This window comes from Hermetia illucens, chromosome 3, assembly GCF_905115235.1.
Source record: "Hermetia illucens chromosome 3, iHerIll2.2.curated.20191125, whole genome shotgun sequence".
In the NCBI taxonomy this organism is placed as follows: domain Eukaryota; kingdom Metazoa; phylum Arthropoda; class Insecta; order Diptera; family Stratiomyidae; genus Hermetia; species Hermetia illucens.
In genome coordinates this window covers 25,137,714-25,158,447 of record NC_051851.1, presented here as the reverse complement: position 1 = coordinate 25,158,447, position 20,734 = coordinate 25,137,714, and the positions used below count along the sequence as shown (strand labels likewise).

The following is a 20,734-nucleotide window of genomic DNA, read 5'->3' as shown; positions in this document are numbered from 1 at the left end:
CTTCATACTCGAGACTAGGATATGGCCGAAGGAGTAGCTTATGGCCGAAGGTTCTGGCTGGGTCTACCGGTGAGAACCAGTGGAATAGTCGATAGTTGCATAGTAGCTGACAATGGTAATGGCGAACGTGAAGTGTTAAGTGCTTAGATTATCACTTGCTCGAGTCTACTTCATCGAAAATTCGCTATCGTCCTATCACAGTGTCAAGGGTAATGGCCATACGGCTGTAAGGATTGGTTTCTAAGTGCAACAGTTGGGGCAAATCTAGCAAGGCAGATTTATTAAAATCGAAATCGATCGGTTCAAAAAAGGCTTGGTCGAGGCTTACTTTTTCTGCGTTTTTTTCCAAACCTGGGCATTGATAGTATTGTGACCTTTTACCGTTCGCATGCCAAACAGTCTGTATTGGCGTCCGAATTAGATGTAATTCCAGCAAATGACGGCCCGGAGGAAAACCTGACGCTAGTTTTGAATGCAATTCAACTAGATATCGTTGTGAGTTTCCTTTTTGGGGGGTGGGGGGGGGGGGTTCGAAGTTTGACTAACATATTTCATTCGTTAGAATAGTAATTAGCTCACCTACAAAAATCACGCACAGTAGGCGTATACACAGAGAAATATTTCTCGTCAGTTCTAGTTAAGGACAACTCAGAAAGGTATCACTCAAATTAGTTTCCCAAAGAGGAAGTGGCGGATACAGGTTACATTGTATACAACTAGGGGGCAAATTGGTCCCTTCGATTCCTTGTCCGATGGAACAGCCCAAATTAATCTTGTAGAAAAAATTTGTCTGACGGTTTCATTCAGGGAAGACGCTAACTCACCTCTGCCCTGGGAGCAGCGTGACCAAAAGTAGCGACAGGTGGTAATCGCTCCTTTTATGTATAATCGCAAACACGACATGAGTGAAGACCGAAACCAGGCCGAAGTGAATTTTTTTGTTGAGAATGCTGGGAGTCCTAAGTCCGCACCCACTTGATGACGGACCGGACCACTTGGAAAGCAACTTACTTCCTCTCTTGTGGTCCTCGGATTACTCGCTTTAAGGTTAAACCTCCACATTTTCCGCGCTGCTTCCAAGGCAGAGGTGAGCCAGCGTCTGATGAGTTGCCTATGCCTTGGACAAAACCGTCAGTCAACTTTTTTGGAAAGTTTGGGTGTTTAACCCAAAAAAGAGGAGTCGGTCATCAAATGGGTGCGGACTCATGACTCCCAGCATCTTCAAAAGAAAAATAGTCTTACTGGAATTTTTTTCAATTCTGGGCATTGATACTTCAATCATCATCATCATCAACGGCGCAACTACCGGTATCCGATCTAGGCCTGCCTTAATAAGGAACTCCACACATCCCGGTTTTGCGCCGAGGTCCACCAATTCGATATCCCCAAAAGCTCTCTGGCGTCAGTCTCTCTAGAAAAACTGAATCCCTACACGTTTCCCTAAAGCAAGTGGTGCAATGTGCCGCTGGGTAGAGAAAACAATGTGACAGAAGCTAACGGTCACTTTCGGAACGGTTCATGCCCCAGGAATGTAGTGTTTGTTCAATTTATTAGAGGATAGCATACATCGTGAGTGAATCGTGATATCTGGTGGTATCCTCAATAGATTTCTGGTGTCCTTGAAACTAATAGATAAAAGATACCCTCAAATTCACTGAGGATGAGTAAAAAGGTTTGTTATTTTACTAGAAAGAGTAAGAAAAGGCCCTTGTAGGAAACATAGACGAACAAATCTGCCAGCGTGTAGTTTTGAAGGTCCATGTATTTAAGGATAAAGCCTCAATTGAAAACACGAAAAAAACCAACTGCTTATAGTGTGCTACTACGGGAAAGTCAAGGAAACTGCACTCTACGTGGGGAACTTGGATAGCCCCCGAAATCTATTTAACTACAGAATGCGACGAGAAACCTATTCATTACTAAATATGTCCCGCGAACCGAAGGATAAGGCAATTTTAGCGCAATGAAAGACTTTGAGTTCATACCCCTTCCTATCCTGAATGAAGGTACTGCATTTCGGGAACCAGAACTTTCTACAGGAAGCGTGTGATCGGTACTGGGGTGAAATCTTTAGTTCTTGCCCAAAAACGAATTTACGCTTTGAAAATTTGCTAACAATCCACGTTCGTCAACTGTGAAGAAAACAGACTGCTTTGTGAGTCCCATCTTCAGCTAACCGACATTTTTTGGCCCCTACGTTGGGCGCCACTTGCAGTGGTCATGTCGTCCCGACCTTCAATTACTTATTTTGTGCCCATAGATAAAGTCAAAAGTGTTACCAAGATTCATGGTAGATTTTACATTCCTCGCCGCCTTTGTGCGTATCTAATTGCGCTTGCGATTGACATGTTGAAGTAATGAGCCTCTGCTTGAGAAAAAGAGAGTAGTTCAACTTTTTGCATCATATTCCGAAATGGATGCAGCGGTGGCAGTATTTTAACCTAAAATATGCCTACGGTTTTGTGCTAGCAACGGGAGGTTTAGGCTGTTATCGTTTGGTTCCGCTTCACATGAATATTATTCCCTAAATTCCATTAGCCTACTGCGTCACGTACTAGGTCACAAATATCAACATATGAAAACTTCAGCCACTGTGACTGCCTCACCAGGGATCCTCAGTTATTGCTCCCAAAAACGGCGGAACAATTCAGTAATATTCACATTTTATTTCAGCTAATCTACTGGCCTTAACTTCTGAGCCTCTCTCTAAGTATGCGCAATCTTGGTTCCCTCCATCCCCTACACCATCCCGCTGTGAGCAAGACCAAATACATTGTCGGAAAACCAACCTGACAAGACATATTGTTTGCGATGAACGACACTGATGACTCCGGTCATCATCTCAGATTACATCAATTTCGAAGACAACAAGGGGCCATTGCATATTGGGCGAGTAAAGACAAAACCTCTTAGTCCCGGGACATACCACTTGGTTTATGTTGCAAACCACACGATATGCATATACCCATACAAATCCAACAAAAATAAGATAAATTCAATCTACGAAAATTATGAAGAGGTGAAAAAGATACTTTTTTATTGAATTAAGTATCTTTTGCAAATACAGAGTGTAAGAGAGGGACAAGTTACATAAAATTGGGACAAGGAATGATCATGAAATCATGAAAATAATTCTCGTGGCACTTCTTAACTGATGAGGTCAAGATAAATAGCAGTTTGAGTCCGAATAGAATCGAGACATTGGGTAGATTGGATGCAATAATAACAACAGCATCAGCAACAACAATTTTCAGGAAGAGAAAATAACAATATGTGTCTTGTATCTTATAAAGTTTTGTCTGGGACTAGAGTGTGACTCTTGCTGTCCGCGGATATCAAGATACCAATAATATCATTGTACATACACTTAAATGGAAGAACTTGGATTGGATGAGTGAAATTTTATCTATTTTGTCCGATTGTTAGTAGAGATACTTTGGTGAGGCTTGTTGGCCAGTTTGAAGACTGTGGAGGTTTGAAATTGGTGAGAAGTTGGACATTTTTCTCCTCTCATGTGTACGGGAAATATGAAATCAATATGAAATGAGGAAATTGAAAGAGAAGTGGAGATTGAAATCACTTGTAATAAATTAGTTTGGTAGGTGTCGGGTTAAAGGTTGAGTAAATTAACTTGTAGGAGTTGGAACGATGTGAATATGCGATGGTGGTGATGATTGGGCTTGGGATAGGTTTGATGAAGTGGGTAAAGTAGGTGATGAGATGCTGTGTAGAGTTAATTTTAGTTTGAGGCTTAAGTGTGGTCTAGAGTTCTTCCACAAAGAAATTCAGCTCTTAAACTTGATAAAAAATGTTCTAGATTGCAATTAGTCAATAACAATATAATTTTCTGTTTTAAAAATCTTGCTAGAAACTAACGGAGTTGTACCAAATTGCTCAATTTTCTCCAACATATTCTCCACAAATATAAAGAGAAATGGCTGCCTTAAATGTAGTCAGAAATATATGAATGAGAGCCAGACTAGGCTTTCTGACTATCAAAGAAGTCGATAAACCCTTTCTTCACTTCCCCAATAAGATGAGTATTGAAAGGTTGATTGTGACTTATGAAAATGCCCATTTCTCGTTTCCTGTTTTGACAGCTGTAAATCACAGCCAATCTTCGAGTTGGAACTCATTCAAATTAAATCCATTTCCCAGTGGCACGTCTTCCATACCAGTTATGTAAGACTCCATAAATATTACTTGCATGATCCGTGACAAATTCCATAACCAATTCCATTCCATTCAAAATCCATACAATACAATTCCGTATCTTTTAGAATTCAGTCTCCTAAAATCCGTATGAAAGATACAGAATCTATCTGATAGCTCACAATAGCCAAACTATTTCTATTCTAAATCACTATAAAACGATCATTCTAATACATTCCAATTTATAGTGGTACTTTAACGACCTACAGATATTCTTTCTATCATTTTTACACCAAACTGTACTTGCTAAGTGTATCTACAAATAGAACAGATGAACAGCATCCAACTTAGATACTGCATGAAGAAAAAACCAGAAAAATCTAATCATTTATCCCCCGATTAACGGTTCACCCAACAATAATTCCACATACATGAATTAATCACTTAACATGTTTCCACCCGATTAATAGATACACCTGTATGAAATAATTAGTACCAAATAGTATACGAGATACAATTTTGTATCTGTGAACGTTCGTTATGATTATCATATAAACTTAGAATCATGTTGAAATCGACAAGAAATTACTACTTGTTGGTCTGCACATCGACGGATGCTGCCATCAATGATGGATAGATTATGTTGGATGGATGCAGAGGAGATGAGTTTACTTATTTTATGTAAATCTTCATCTATGCAAGATAGATGCATGGGTAGTGCAAGATTAGTGAAATTTTTGTACTTTTTTATGTTTTTTTCTAAACTTTTATGGAATGTATGAATGTGGATGTTGCAGAACAGGTAGCTGAGTAAGCTATTGTGTCCCCCCTTGCTGGTGGCTTCCATCTTTTGGTAGGAAAGTTCTTCGTGTCTTCTAGCCGTGATGGGATGCCCGGTGAAAAAAAAGTTTCGTGTACGTAATGAGTAAGTACCCTTGCCTAGATAATTTTGAACATGCGATTGATGTTTCCTTCCACTTTCGGTGAAGGTGAGATGAGATTAAAACTTGTTAGTTTAAGGTTAATGGGATGATGGATGATAGGTGACTCTGTGAACTTCACTATCAAATTATCGACTTGCAAGATGGTTATGGGAAAGTTGAAGTTACTCGAAGTTGCTCCTTTATTCAAAGTAAGAATGTTTTGGCTTAAATTTTGGATGAACATGAAGAAGAAGTTCAGTTCCCAAATTGTGGCAAATATGTATTTCTTGAAAGTGCTGCTAATCCTTCAGTGTCCTGCCACATTGTAAAAAGAGGAAGGGAGCTTTGTCGATAGAATCTCACGGCTTCTCTGCGGCCTATCCTTTAGTCGCGTTCCATAATGCTGGTATTATCATTACCACGTGACCCGGCTTCCTATTCTTCTGAAACTTCCACCCCATTGACTGATGAAATCAGCACTAATAGTGAAGTTTGAACGTTTCATCAATCCAACTTTGCGAAATTTTTGGAAAACGTAACTTTTCGATGATCGGCATCATCCAAATTGACCTTACGTACACTCCTCGCATAAAAGGACACTGCAATCACGATTCTATCCAACAAAACAATAAACTCCCTCATCAAGTTGGACTCACTCTCTCCGTTTAGAAGTAAACTAACATCTTTGCCCGTTTACTTAAAAAAATATGATGCTTAGAGCTTCTTTAGGTTGAAAACTCAGACAGGCATTATTTCGTTCAAATAGGAAACTATTCACGTATATTGTATGACATACCCAGATAAGAAGTACAGATTGTTCCCAGCGGCGCTTGTCCGCACCTATCTTCGCCGGCTTTCTTCTTAAGCAGGCATCAATTTTGAGGAGGCCACTTATCTACACCTGGAATTATGTCTCCGGTCCACTCTTCTGAAGTATAAAGAATCCACATAGTCTCACTATTCAAGGATACGCCCACAGTAACAAGAAAGTTCGAAGACTAACACAAATATCTATGACGAAACAAAATTTGCCACCAGGGCAAAAAGATCAAGCGGCAGACGCTTAACGAACTCAATCATCACATTGTTGCCTGGATGCCCGGGTTAATTCTTTCAATGTCTACCCAAAAGGAAAACTGAATCCTTCAACTGTGCTCTTGAAATCGACAGAAGTCCACCCAGGACCACATGCTCATCTAAAGTCATTCGAGTCAGACGAAACAAAGCCTGCTAACACCATTCCTTTCTCAGTCATATACCACGCCATAATGGATGGTCTCAAAACCATTGCTCAAGATTCAGTTCATGGCAAAAGTGCTGCTTGTTGTTCTCAGTTCAAAATTGTCAGTGCTGACTATGAAACCACTTCTCGTGGTTGCAACAACCTGTGTCCGATCTAGGCCAATTTTTGTAAGGAATTTCATGCACCTTATTAGCTCAGGTTTAAGTGCTGGTCAAAATTGCCACATGGAAAAGCCATACGTAGTCCTTTATGACCTATATATAGATCATACTTGAATATTCATAGCAAGGCTAATATTTTTGACTGAAGTTAGACAAACACTATATTTCGGGAACCAACTTCGTTTCATCATATTCCGCAACTTAACTGTCTCCTTCATCTTATTGCGGGAGCCAACTGATTCCTTGATTATGTTTTGGGAACCCACTGTTTCCTTAATCGTGCTGGGGGAACGAACTGTCCCCTTCATCGTATTTCGGTAGCCAACTGTCACCTGAATCGTGTTTCGGGAACTAGTTGTCTCCTTCGCCAGTATGATTTCCTGGCTTATCAAGAGGACTCCGAACAGTTTTAGCTAAAAACGGAAATTTCTTTCCTTTTTGCTAACTCACATGCTAACAAATATTCCCCAAATTTCAACTACTTTGTATTCGCGCAATATTTTTTTCACCTTTAAATGTACGTTTTTACGTCAAATTAATATCTTTTGGGAAAGGTATCATTTCTTTGTTTCAATTTAAAAACATATGCGGCTAAAAGCCCTACAATCCTTCCAGAAGCGTGTGGTGGAACTGATCTTTGTAAGGCGGCTCATCGTGATAGATTTAAGCCCTTTGAAGATAGTCATTTCGACGTGAAAGACAATGATCACTCCGGAAAACCGACTTCGTTCGAAGACACAAAATTGGAGTCATTAGTTCATTAAGGAAAACCTGAATGATTGGACCTTGCTGAATTATTGAAAGGGACCTGACGAGCGAATTATAAGTCTTCCTATGGTTATGGGTTAGGAATAGCTCAAAATAAAATATATTGAGTCACGTATGACTTGAAGCTGAGAGACGTTGAAAGGCGTGCCTTTACGTTTGGGCAACAAACTGCGTCAACAACAGAGAATGGAAGGATTTTCGCATCGTATTACGCCTTGTAATAAAGGACCCCAAGAATAAAAAGTACTAACGGATGCTCCAACAAAGTAAACGTCAACGGCAAAGTCAGCTTTCCCCAACTTCAAATGTAAGAATACCGTGGTGTGTCCTATTGCGAGTTGTCTAGATCGAATGAAACTATCACTGGGAGCGTTATTGGACCCAGTGTCTAAATACAGCACTCGGTTCCTCTCAGTTCCTCTTTTTACATCATCCACTTGAAAAATTTAATAGCTCCCGATTCGTATTGCTAATCTGGCCCTCCTTCAATTTCTCGATTTCTCAGGTCTTCGTCATCCTATTCCCATGTTTCTTCCAAAAAGCACTAGGAAATGCTGTTCCGCACATTTTTTCGAAGTAACCTTGACAGTTTTGGACCAAAGTACGGGTTTGGCAGGGAGGTGGAAATACGTCGTTTGAATTAGATAAAGTAGTGTTTTTGGTTAGACCTTGATTGGGTAAAAGGACAACTTGCGGTTTGGCCCTAGGCAGAGTAAACTCACGAGACGCTGCCTCACCTCTGCCGTGGGAGCAGTGTTGAATAAAGTTATTACAGGTGTTGAGCGCTCCCTTGCATATCTTCGCAAACACGTCATAGGTACGAACTATAAAAAATGCGGTAATCGCATTCCTCAGGCCTGAGCTTCGTCGAAGCAAAATCGTAATTGAAAAATTGAGAGAATCCTGAAACTGTTGACGGACCGGACAAATTGGGAAGAAACCTTTTCCCGTATTTCTCGGTCCCCAGATTAGGGTCAGGACGAGGTGCCTACCCTTAATTTCTATTAAGCGAAAGAAAGTGCTAACATTAGTTCAGAAGCCTGAAGGATATTTTGAAAAACTCAACAGTTCAGGACCCTAATGCTAAGCATCTATATTTTCACAACTCTTTGAGGAATATGATTCATTTTTGTGGTATGGAGACCGAATTCTCGTCAAAGCAGAAGAACTTTGGCAAAAATTCTCTCTTCGAAGCACATCTGCGATTAAAAAAAGTGGTGAATGACGCTGACTGATTTGTGCTCACTATTTGTTAACCTACTCATAAAGGAAAGTAGCACGTAAAATCATCAGTTCTCATCCACATGGCAGGACTTGTTGATTTGGAGCATGATAATAGGACCTATGGATCAAATCTAACAAAAATACAAAGAAAAATTAAAAAGAGAACGGTCGAGTGGTAGAAGTAGGATATGTATGCTGCAAACTCAAATATTCCCAAATGACGCGACGAAACAGGCAATATCAGGTATAGCCATCAAAAAGTCTGACTTCTTACTAACAACTTGGTCTGCATTGACATTGTCCCGATGTGGATGTTTGTGTCAAGGTGGAACCTCCTGGTACTCGAAAGGTCCTATTTTTTGTTTTGTTTGTCATGTTTTTACGGTTTACAATTTTCCATACGAAGGCTTAACTTCCAAGAAAATACAAAAGGTGTCTCCTTTTCACTCCTTTGTGAAGTATAGGTCACAGTCTCTTTCTCTGTGCTTCGGTTTCGTTGTCATCACACTTAACGCTGGTGCAAGTGATAAGCTTACAATAGCGGGTCAACACAAAGCCAAACAGAAACATCCATAACAAACCGGGATACGAACCCGGGGTAACATGATCGAAAGGTTGATGCTGAATTTACTCGACCATCACACAGTCACTGGTTCAAATGCTTTGCCAAAAATTGTGGCGCCAATTTGAGAGCGTGTACCGCAGATTTGGGGACAGGAAAGTAAACGTTACTGGTAGACTCCTTCGGTAGGTAAGTAATTAAAAAAATGACAGGAAGTGAGGTGGGGTATGTTCTGATATCTGCATCAAATTCTCATGTTCTTGAAATTCATTTCTTGAATTCTTCCCCTGCATAAGCAACTTTTTAGTAGCGAAATCCAATTCGAAATTATATAGCATCGGCCATGATGTCCTCCTTATATCTACGTAACCCGTCTAATATTTAATCGTTCAAAAAGTCCTTATCCTTGGTTTTCTTCTTATCTTCTCAGCTCTTGGGGCGTCTCGGGTTAATTTGCGAAGAAAAATTCTTGCCTGGTCCTCGAAATTATGCGGTGTACGCAGACGTGTTGCCCCTTTGGCAAGTAGGTTACTGAATGCCTGACAAGAAATTCTTTTGTGGGTGCAAGTATAATATTATATTCAGTTGTAGAGTCACCAAAAAGCCAGGGTTCATTGCTAGAGGTGTGGAAGCACCCATTGACTAGTGTTGATATCTCAGCGAAGAATAAGAGCGATTATATGGTGGTAGGTAGCACCTCAGGATCACAGTCGTGACAAGGTAGTTCACTGACTTTTAAGTAAGAATTCAGTTAATTTTTCGATGAAGACTAAGTGTTTTGTTCACAGCATATGGGTGAGTCTATTCAGGTTTTCCATGGAGCAATGTATAAGTAAGACCAGAGAATTCGAGAGTCACTTACAACCTTTCAAGTACTCCTTTTTTGAATTTCTGGCCTGTATTCGTCGGCATTGAATTACGAATGTAGGAGGGTCGAACATTTTACCATCAACCCTAACAGAAAAAGACGGAAAGGCGTCTTTTCTATAAATTTTACCTGAGTGTCCTCGTCCCAATACCGCACTAATTTTCATATGAACCACTCGATAGTAGAGCATATTTCGATTCGGAAATCGGGGATCCATATGGACGTGTTGAGAAGGTTCAGGAAAGAGTACTTATATTCAGAAGATTTATAGACTTCATCCCGGGAAATTCAGGATGATCTATTATACATCATAGAAGGCTCTTAGACTGTTTTAAGATTTGACGTCTCTTTGATTCAGACTGCATGTTTGAGGAACGTTACAGCGCATATAGAGATAAATGCCTTCTCCGCTTTTTTCGCATTTATCAATGGGAAATGCCTGTCAAACTCCGATTTTGGCTGCCATTTAAGCTTTTCTCTAGGTAAAAAGCAACAGTGGCTTGAAATTCTAGCCAATATTCAGTCAAATAATTCTTGCACTCACACACAACCTCTCCTCTTTTCCCTCCGTTCTCCTCTTTTCTCTCCGTTCTCCTCTCTTCTCTCCGCCTTCCTCTGCTCTCATCACTTTCCTTACTTCTCTCCGTGAGACATTGGTTAGAGCGAAGTAGTTGCCTAGGTTGACATCTTATGGAAGGTTCTAGATCGTAGATAATGTCTCAAATGAAACCACAATCTTAATTTTTTTAGGACTCGCCTTCATCTCCAAAATATGCTGAAACGGTGGCATTCTTCTCGTGTAATTCTGGAGAAATCATTCGGAAACGAACTAATTGAAAGATACGTGGTTCTATCCCAGAAAAACTGGATAAGACCTCTTATTGGGAATATCGCTCGGCCTTGATTTGAACAAAACTTACACCTTGATTCCTTTCGTTTTCTTCAATTTTTGGTCCGCAAAAAACTGGTGACTCTAATTGTCTTACAAAGAGGAGAGTTCTGCTTTCTATCTGCTAGTTTTCACTGAGCAATTTCATCGGGGGATCAGGGTAATAATCTCGGGCGAGCGCAATGCTGACCACATTGCCTCCTAGTGTACCGTTACGGTCTTGAATGAAGTGCTCTAACACACTTCAAGGCCCTGATCCAATATGGGTTGTTGCGCCAACGATTATTATTATTATTAATTTCATCGTTCTCCAAACTGAAGGCGTTGACATACACTGGCCCCCGGTTTTTCCTAGTTTACACCTGTCGCTAACCACATCAAGCTCACCGTACTAAAAACCCCACCAACCTGATCAAAACAATTTTTTCCCATCTTTTCAGACAACCCATGCCGAAATCACCTCGTCTACTATCCACCACTACCCAGACCTAGAAAAAATTGGAACAAACTTCACTTATCACCTCACATCAGTCATAATCTCCCGCAATATTGCTATCTTTGGTGAAAAAAGTTCAATAATCTCTAAATGAATCAGTGGCTTTGCCGCTCCACTCCCTGGACCCTCTCCGTCCTCCATCTACTTCGTCTGGATCTAAATATAAAAAAGTCCAACTAAGCAAATTGAACCAAAGCAAATATTTTCCCCAACATCTTGACCACAAAAAAAGATAAATTCAATTGTATTTGTTGCTGCTCATGCGGCTGCGGTAGATATGGACCATTTCAAATGGTTAGTGTGTATCTCCAGCATCTCCAGTATCTGTAGCCTAACTCATCTAGTACGCTACATACTAAACGCAGAGCAGAACAAAAGCGTCAATTTCCATATCCGTTAAACGCTAAAATCCGATAGATTTTTAGATATTTTTTCTCAATTTGGAATGAAATTTGAATTTCAAGTTTGAAGATTTTAAGATTTTGTTTTATTTCTTCTTCCGAATGTCGATTGATGGTTGGTTCCTATCTAAGATATTCCGTGAATCTGAAGATATTCCGGATAAAACGATAGGAGACTGAAGAACGGAGGTAGAAAAGGTGTGATAAATGCACTAAACAAAATGAGAAAGTTTCGGATTCGCATATTATTTATCTTTTTCCCCTTCTTTTCTATTTTTTTCAGATATTTTTGAATAAAATGCAACATCACAAACAAGCTAAGAAATCACCCAATGACATAAATTTCAAATTCCGTATTTTTTCCGTATCTTTTCTTGTGCATTCATTATCTGTTATTAGCATGGATAGAAATTTGTTTGCAGATTTTTTTTTCTTTCAAAAGATTTTCAGATTCCTTTTCTATTTTTTCAATCTCTTGAAAGAAATTAAATATTTATTTGAACGTTTTGTTTTAAATATTCAATGCTATTTACCGTTTTTTCATTCGATTTGAATTTGAAATGAATTTTTGGGGAAAATTATTTAGTCTGGTTCGAAGGCAGATAGCGGGTATTGGTAGCGGTACGATTTGTGTAATTTCTTTGAATTGATGTCTGGTGAGGGGCCAAAAAGTGTGTTGAAAATATTAACATGGTTTGGAATTAATGGGATAACAAGTGCGACCAAAGATTTTGATGATAGATGCTTTTCGGAAAAAATATCAGTTTCTGGCATGTACAATGTAGGAATCATAATTTTTGACCTAGATTTTAAAAATCTCTTTATTTCCTTCAATTATCTTTTTATTGCACGCATTGTTTCAAATCGAACGGAACATAATCCGATTTATTAGACTAATCATAGCTTCCCTGAAGCAATGCAGTTATACAAACTTTTCATGGAATAGATTCCCACGAGTAGCAATCGTGAAGAATGCGGTAATAAGGGAACCATAAATCAACTGAGAGTACATCTTTGGCCAACCACAGTCACAAAGTAGAGCCATTTAATCAAAATTTTTCTAGTTGACCTAGTGGACCACAAGGTTCGTCATCAAGTTCCATATTTTTTCTCATTACCTAAAAGTCCAAACAATATCATTGCAGGTGATGGGCACCGAAAGATTTGGAAGATCAATGATATCTCAATGATATGTTGCTTATTTAGATTCTGCTACTAGAAGTGTACCAAAATCATGGAACCAGAGAATGCCTTTTTTCTAAACTATTTTGCGGTATTTTCGTAATTAGGTCCACTAAAGCAACGGGAGAATGCCAAATTCGACGCAATTAAGTAGCTTTCAGTATTCAGAATCACGAAATTAAGAAAGCTCCAATCATTCGGCTGCATCAAATATATGTAGGTCGATAATCTACCCCAGCGAATATTAAGTCCTGAAGTTTTTGCTAGCGTTGATTGTCTGACAGAGTGAGATATTGAGAAGGTCTGTGTTGGGGAAGACGTAAAGAAGTTCATTCCAATTTCTCGATTTCACCAGGATCAAGCCTGTGACCGAGAAAAATGGCGAAACCGACCCCGTAAAGGACAAAAGTTTGAAAAGAAGAAAAAGGAAATCGGCCCACTTCGCTAGTGACTGTCAAGTAGCCTTTGCAAAGAACTGCGATTTATCCATCAAATGAGAAACCACGAGACGAGGAAGCTCGTGATCCATTTGGAGCTAAGATTGCCCACTTTCAGCACCGAACGGGCTCCTTTTTCCGAAATATTCAACAATGGGGAATAGGGGAATAGGGCTGGTTCACATTTTTGTCCTTTTAACTAACTTCGATAGGTAATTCCAAACAAACTACGGCAGACATTCTGTTTATTGCAAATGGACAAGCACAAAGACAGACCCTTATGATTCGAAAGAGGCTCAGTAGGATCTGAAACTGACGTTCAACTAATTGTCAGCGATCGCACCTTCATCTTCTGTAAGAAACAACGAAAAATCACAACATTAGTGCAGAAGCATTAACTTCAACTAGCCAGGGATGTTCACGAATTTCTTTCAGCTTCATGTGGGTCACTTTGACGCTTTCTCTGTCGAGCATGCATGAAAGATATCCTCTGTTTGTAACTCCGTATTAGGTCAAAGCATAAAACTACTCAACGAATCTTAAATCCAATAAAGTACTCAACTTAACATTTAATCTAACTTTTTTCTCAAGATTGCATCCAAAGGATATGAGGTTGTCCATTAAATCTTCAAACGAGAAGACACTGATTTCCGTTGATTAATGTAACATTTTCCTGGTAAGGCTTTAAACTGAAGTTTTGCTAAAGAGCCCGAGAGAGAATTCTCAAAAAAATGGCTTAATTTGTCATAAGTGACGTGCAGAATAGTTTCGCAGCTTCGGTTCCAAAAGTGACAAAAACAATAGAAAAGATTCCTTTTTCGTTCAAAGAATTTTTTCATCGTTAACCAAGTTGGGTTTGTCAAGAGCTGTTGAACTGCTAACGGCCAATCGTAAGGAAATGTCATGATAAGTGTCGCTTTCTTTGCATTGTCTTCCGGGATCTTGGGAATCCATATCCCACTTTTTAACATAAGCTTATCTGGTATGCCCTGCGACAACACTTACCACCAGAAGAATTCGTGCACTGGAGTAAATATCTATCTGTCACGATCCGAAGTGGCAGGCATATCACAACCGCTCCTCCGTCACTTCACTGGTGAGAACGTGTTAAGGTAGGTCTGAACATTCCAGTGAATGCAAAATGGACGAAAAGCCGACTATAGAAGTAATGACCTCATACTCTTGATTGTAATTTAAAAGCTTCCCGCGACCACCGAACCAAGCGTACAACCGAGAAAAGGAGCCAACCATCTTCTTAGTTGACTCAGCTGCGGAATGGGACAAAAGTTAAGAAGAAAAGGAAGATTATGTTTTGAGAAAGCTAGATTACGATCTAGAGATTATCTCGCTTTTTAACCCCTTTATGGTTCCATATTAAGGACTAGGCTGATTTTCGTGTAATATATGCACTGTATCATAGAGTCAAGTTTGGTCAATCCAAAATCTGTCTCTGTCACAAATAGGTCTTTTGGCTTCGTTTTATACCTACGAACACTTGTTTTTCCAACATTTACGTGAAGGCTGCATGTCGAAGGGGTTGTGCTTGGTTCGTACCCAAGAATGAACCCACACCAGTATAGGATTCTGTTCGATTTCCGGCTATAGAAATGTCCAATTCCGCGATAAAAGGAAGCAGGCTAGCAAATCTCTATATTGGCCTCAAATACGGTTGAATTTCCTTTGCTCATTAGTCACTAGTTGGCTTTTATACTCTTTTGGATGTACAGGCAAATAATAAGGAATGAAAGTGACAATAAATTTTGGACATCAAAATACAATTCTAGACAATCCACTTTTGACAGGCTGAGTGCTGTGAAATGAATGGTATATCTCCATTCCGGGCTTTTACCCGCCCAAATATGTGTTCACTACTATAAAATATCGCGTAAAGTGAAGCACCTCCCAAGCAATTCTCATCAAAGACGGTACCATCGATCGGAAAGCACTAGCAACTGCGTTTTTTCTTCAGATTTCCGGAATATTTACGATTGAAAAGGTTGTGACAAGCATGCTTTAAGGAAAATAATCGAAAGACTCTTCCGGTGTAGGCTTCGATTTTCTGTTCTGTTGTACGATATTTCAGGAACCATTTTATAACTTCTTCAGTGGTGGATTTTCTCCCAGTTCTGTGTGGTGTATTTTTCTTCTATATTTGAAACCAAGTTTAATTCCTTCATAGTAAAATCTTTTAGGAAAAGATCTCTCCTTTTTTTACCTGCGATCTTTTCCCAGAATTGAAGCAACCACCACCAAATGGTTCCCGAAGTGTGGCAAATGTTTCCAGAATCAGCTAAATTGGACCTACAGTTTCTGGGAGAGGAATTTGCACTGTAAAAGGGATGAGGGAGGGAGGGAGAGAGAGAATGGTTTCTGAAATACGGTACATATTTTGAAAACAAAAAGATTTAAAGTCTAAAAAGAAAGCCTTTTAATTGTTTTCATTTCAAAGATTGGCTGGCAAACATACTTCAGGCTCAACAATAATTTTTTGAGATCATTCTGACAAGGAATTCAGGAATGATGTCTCCGCTTTTAGCAAAGGAACGAAAAATTTGGTGGGATTTATTTTGAGTATTTGCCGCACAAGCACAAATGCACGCCTTTCCCTACATGGATTGATTGAGGTTGTTTTTGGAGGGCCATCTCGATTCTCATGGTATAAGATAGCTTCCCACGAAACCTCGCGGCGTGAGGAAACTCGGGTCTGACAGCCTCGTCCCAGTAAGTGGAATTGCCAATCGCCAGCGCTTTTGTAAATATGCATCGAACTTTCAAAACTGTGGAATTCTGTGTCCATGTTCTCGCAAACATCATAGTTGATCGACATTACTTTGAATATTAGCACCACCGAGACACCAAAGAAATTTGGTTGATACCTGCTTAAAATAGCACTCCTAGTGGTATACCAGCATCCAGCAACAGACTAAGGCTATGACTAACACTTTTTTATTGATTTTTATTAAGGGGGACCATGCGGAGTTATGATTATGTTGTCCTGGGCCTTTTTCGTGAAAATAAGTTAGTTAGCTGAGTTAACCAAGAAGACGCTATACGACACCGGCGATTTTTTAGATATTTTAGAGGGCCGCATCCCTACATATTTCAATGAAAAGCTGATTAGGCACTACTCATATTGCAAAAATATTGCAGAGCAACTTGGTATTGGCTCACTCACTGGCTCGATTCCTAAATTGAACACTTCTAAATACGAATAGCGTATGGTCAGTAATTCTTATGGCACGTTTTCGATAAGTTAGTCGTGCTCCCAGCTTTTAGCGTGAGAATACCTCGATTTGATTAACATCATCCTTGTAAGGCAAGCTTCGCGGGAGATTGACACCTGACGCAGGTTTCCGCAGATCCCTCGCAACCTGACACCAACAGTCAATCATGTCTAAGGCATGTTAACTGCTACTTCGTCTTAGTTGGTGGACTAAAACTACTCAAAATTTTAAAAGCAGAACTGATTTGCTATCCAACTGATTATTCAGTCTCGAAAGTTGGAAACCGGAGATAACATCTAGAATCGAACATGCTTTTCCAAAAAATTAACGCCCTTTGGGATGTGTCATACCAATTGCGACTGGAAGTTGATACTTCTTTCAAGCTCTATCTGGAGGTTTTCCCCCTTTTTATGTAAGTGGAATTATTGCTGGAGGATAAATCGATGAAATGCTTCTGTAACGGGTCTGAGAAATGCTGGCGATTCTTGGCTTCCTTCGAAAACTCCTTTCTTCAAAAAATAATTCTTAGTCTCCCTTCAGAAGGCTAATCATTTTAAGGAAGCATTTGATTCTCAATGGCTAGAAGGATATTAGCTTTTTAACCTTCGCGCTTGGGAAATAATGATTAGAATCAAATCGCAAGGTTGAAGAATTTATTTCGCAATCACTGAACTTCAGGGGCTAGTTCTTCTCATTTGCAAGTGAATTCTTTCGGTTATTGGAAAATTTGTAGATGTATCTTTTCACGAAAACCCAACATACGTTTCACCGAGCAGAACGAAATTGAGGGAGTTATTTTAGCAGAGCTTCTATTGTTTTGAAAGGGTTTTTTTTGCAGAAAAGGGTGTTCTTTAAGACTGAAGTAGTCAGCGCGATATGGAGAAATAATTAACTTAATACTCTCCGAATTGACGATCAAGTGTATTCCTATCTTAAAGGCCCATTCAGCGAGAAGACAAGAATTTGAGGCGGAAAATTTTCTCCACCGATGAAGATTATTCGTGAATCACTTCAGAAAATTCACATACCAATTATGAGTAGTCAAAAAAGGGAGCTCCGTCCAGGGAGGGCCTCTTGTTTCTTCAAAAGTTGCGAGCCTGCTAGCTGTCTGCTTCGAACTGGTGGATTTGTTAATTTTAGGCCTTATGACTAGATAATAGTTCCGAGTATAAGTATTAGATTTCATAAACATCAGATATTTCCCACATAAATTGTCTCTTGCTGCACTTTTTCTCTAAAGTTAGGCGAATTTTTCTCTTGATTCTGTCTTCAGTTTCGATTTTTTTTCTAAGCAATGCCTTGAGTGCTCGAACTGTCTTCAATTCAAGTCCCGAAGCTTCCACTCAATAATTGCTGAAAGTCTAATTTTCTGTCCTAAAGAACAATTATTTCAAAGCTATTCGTTCCCTGTAGTTTTGACGAAGATTGTTCCTTCGGGTGCTTCGAACAATTCTAGAAGAAAGGACTGATGGTCATGGCTTCCTTCGCAAATTCCGTACAAAAGTTGATGGAAAAATACAATTCCTTAAAAAACTTTAATCCCCAGAAAGTAGCTAGCAATGTACGAAATAATGCGATTTTATTCACTGATTTTTGCGTGACCCAGAAGATCTCATTCCTTTTCATATTTTAGCCAAAAGCTGGGAAAATAATTGCATCTTCTTGGAGTTCGTCAGAAATAAGATGAAGTCCTTTTGACTGCTCCTCACATATTATAAAAAACATTTGAATTTTATGCGAAATATTTCCAACTAAATAGGATTTCGTCCACCTATCATCCTGGAGTACTAAATAGGTCCTTTTCCTTCGTTTTTTTTCCGCAAAAAATACAAAAGTTATTGCAGCGTCCTAGAGAAATGAGAGCCCGTTTCGGTGCTCCTAAAAAAAATCTAGAAATAAACTTTTCATTTGGTGGAAGTTTTCAAAATACACGATGTTGTCTACTGAATTTCGGGCGGCCCTTGACATATTATTTTCCCTTATTTTCCCCATAAGTACGAAAACTGTTCGAGCTTCTTAAAGTTAATCAAAAACTGTCTAAACCTCCTTGGCTGCTCCTAGATTTCGGTAGTCTTAGCATTGTGTGTAATCACCAAAGCAGAGATACCTTAAAGTCAAGGGATTATTATAATAATTCTTTAAAAAATATACCCTGAAGGTAAGAATAGCTGGTTCCCGATATACAGCTCAAATAATTTTTAACTAAAAACGGAAAATTCTTCTTCAATTCTCATTGAACCTTGGAGCATTGGCTAACAAATTGCTCCGTATTTCAACTCGTCTATTATCAATTTGAACAGATGAAAAGTGAGCTCATCCTTTATTTAATTTTCTGGCTTTTAGGACGCCTGAGATTCATAAGTACCGGACACAAATATTTCGGAAGCCAACTCCGAAATGGACACACTCAGTTATTTGAACTGAAGGAAGGGAAGTTAGGTGGTATCCATCTCAAACTCGTCTCTAAAAAAGTCTAAGTTGAATATTCAGGCTGCAAAGGTGAATTTGTCACATCCAAAAAACTACGCCAAATCGCATAAAATGCCAAGGATACCACATCCAGTCGCTTGGATACCCCAAGGCTTTATGTACGGACCCATCTTTTTTTAGTTAAATTTCCAAGATTTTATTTAAAAATTCCTCGAAAAACATTCTTCGTATCACAGAAAAGGACCAAATCTCAAGCATCCAAAATTTCAAGGATTTTTCTTTCCTGTTCTTTGGGAGGAAATTTTTAATTTCTTTTTTTTTCGTAAGCAGCAAAAAATTGGTTTGTTAAAGAAGAATCTTCTTCTTTTGCCGAGGAAATCCAGCTTCATTTTTTTCATAAAGAGTTTAAATAATATTTTGAGTCCTCCTTAAATATTGTAGTGTTAAATATTTCATTTCCTGACTCTAAAGTGTTTTGTATCCTAAAATGAGTTGAAGATACTTTTCATCTTCATTTTAACGATATTTTACTACGCTAACTTTGTAGAAAAACTCAAAAGCCTCCCATTGAACTCATAGAAGGAGGCAGCAAAATACGCTGTTTTTCTTGCGTCCAAGCCTCTGACTCTTATAATTAACACCTAGTAAAGAAATATTAAAAATTTCCCAAGAATTTATCCATCAACTTCAATCCCAGCATTATCTCCTCATCCGAGCTATTAATTTTCTCCTCAACACCTAAACCCATTCTTGGATCTCCCATGCCCATATTACCATCGAAATCATCTGCTCCACCAAACCCTAACCTATCCCTCGTTCGTCCATAAAAATTCATTTAAAAAAATCATTTAATCGCCTCCTGATCATCACCAATCAACAGCAATGACGACGATTTGTTCAGTACAACACTAGAACAGGTTGCTCGCTTAACTCTTTTGTTTTGATTTTTCATACATTCTATTTTCATATGCGCTCACTCATGTTATGTAGAAAATATCTTTTGACGGCGCATAAAGACGACAACAGCGACAAGATGGTCCATGTTAACTACTCATGAGCCCTGACTGTCTGTTCAGGCTAGACAAAATGCTAACTTGTTTAGCAAATATTGGAATAATAATGTTTTCCTTCTATCGTTGGATTGTTTTATGAGTTCTAGACTTTATCCAAAATGATTTGTGTTTAAGCGTTGAATAGGCATTATTTCCAGGAATAGAGAAAAGACAATGGTAATTCTTTGCTCCATCTGAAGACATCAAGAAAAATTATTCAATTCACTTACATTATTCGGCTGATCGTAGCAAAACGACACCCGTCGAGCACTTGTTTAATTTTTCTAAGCACTTCAAACTCTTGTATTATTCAAGTTGCACCACTACTCTTGTGTTAATAATATCCTTTTTTCTGTCAGGCGATCGGGTACGATGTATCCTTCGTCTGCTGAGTTGTATCTTTATATTTAACAAAACAATTATCCACACAAAACGTGATATTCCACTCGCGTAAAATATTTGTTTAAAACAAATAACGAAAGATAAACCAACACTCGTTATCCTTTTAGAACTGAACACACAGTACAATGTCCTCTTCAGGTGGATTGAAAGTCCACCTTCTTACGAGAAAAATTTAATTTTTTCTTCCTCTAATTTAACTAAAATATCTACAATTTTGGCTATTTTCCTAACTCCTCTCTACAAATAATATTTTTAGAGAAATAAGGAAAAACGAACTTGACCGTGGTGAGGTCGCCGTGAAACTAAAGCATACTCCAAGG

The 20,734-nt window shown here is 38.9% G+C and overlaps 2 protein-coding genes across 6 annotated transcripts in view; one reads left to right on the top strand and one right to left on the bottom strand.

Moving 5' to 3' along the window:
* Positions 1–20,709, bottom strand: part of LOC119650659 — a 220,773-nt gene extending 200,064 nt beyond the window's left edge. The window contains exon 1 of the mRNA XM_038053594.1: positions 20,243–20,709. The gene's annotated coding sequence lies outside the window, so the exon portion shown is untranslated. The remainder of the gene's footprint in view (positions 1–20,242) is intronic.
* LOC119650660 (autophagy-related protein 16) overlaps positions 1–20,734 on the top strand; it is a 440,786-nt gene that overhangs the window by 244,762 nt on the left and 175,290 nt on the right. The gene's annotated exons all lie outside the window — the stretch shown is intronic.